We start from the raw sequence: 1122 nt of genomic DNA on the forward strand, positions 1-1122 counted from the left end.
ATTTGTATACAGTTGGACTTTGATATCTTGAAGAAGACATCCCACTCACAAGTGATACAATAGGTCATGTAGAATCTTCTAATGATTTAGAAAATACCTTAGTAGCAACTAATCCTCATTTTCTATGCCGGCTGCATACATAAAGGAAACGCGGTGTATTTAAAATTTTTTTTGATACATGTAATAAGCGACATAGCAAAAATTAAACAAATGTATAAAACTTTAACCACTACTACCAAAGGTGATGCTATACTTAAGACACAATACCTGCAAGTATGCTATGATTGATGTTAAAATGCTAAAAAAATGTGTTGATTTGTTTAATATGGGCAAGTCGGGTCATGCAGGTAACGACCTAATGAACCATAACAAAAGCAGTGACGTAAAATTAATAATGTCATTATGTAATCATAAGCCCGAAGACATGACTCGCCCTAATAATAATCTAGTACCAAATAGAAATAGTCATAATCAACTCTTAAATAAATATGCCCATAGAAATCATGGGATCATCAGCCTAAAGAAAGCAAGCGAGTTGGTTCAGTTTTTTTGCATCTGGTTTGGTTTCGGTTTTTTAAGGCTTTGTTTTGGTTCGGTAGTAGTTTCTTTTCGGTTGAAGTTTAATTGGTTTTGGTTTCAGTTTAGTTGCATCAAACTAGATTCATATATTAAGCTGCAAAATTTTGTTGTTTTTCAGCTTTAAATCAAACTATTCTATACCAAATTAAAAAAAAAAAAAATACCAATTGTATTCTAACAGTTTTTAGTTTGGGTTCAGATTTAGTTTTTGTTTTTCAGTTTCAGCCTTATGTTTTTTGGTTTCACTTTGGATTCACTTTTTTTGGTTATTGATAACGATTCGGTTTCAACTTTTTCGCTTTTCTTTTTTCATTTCGGTTTTTTTTGGTTTTTGGTTATGTTTCGGTCTAATATTTTTGGTTGTTGGTTTCATTTCATTTTGGTTTCTGGACTTTTAGGTTCATTTTAGTTATTCAGATTCTTTAGTTTCGGTTTGTTTCAGCTTATTCTTTATCTTTAGTTTCGGTTCAGTTTGAGTTTATTAAGTTTTTTCATTCGAGTTTGGTTTCGGTGTTGTAGGTTTTTATTGGTTCTATTCAGTTT

This window comes from Bidens hawaiensis, unplaced genomic scaffold (genome assembly GCF_021521415.1).
Source record: "Bidens hawaiensis isolate Kalapana, Puna unplaced genomic scaffold, B.hawaiensis_p1.1 tig00021330_1, whole genome shotgun sequence".
In the NCBI taxonomy this organism is placed as follows: Eukaryota; Viridiplantae; Streptophyta; class Magnoliopsida; order Asterales; family Asteraceae; genus Bidens; species Bidens hawaiensis.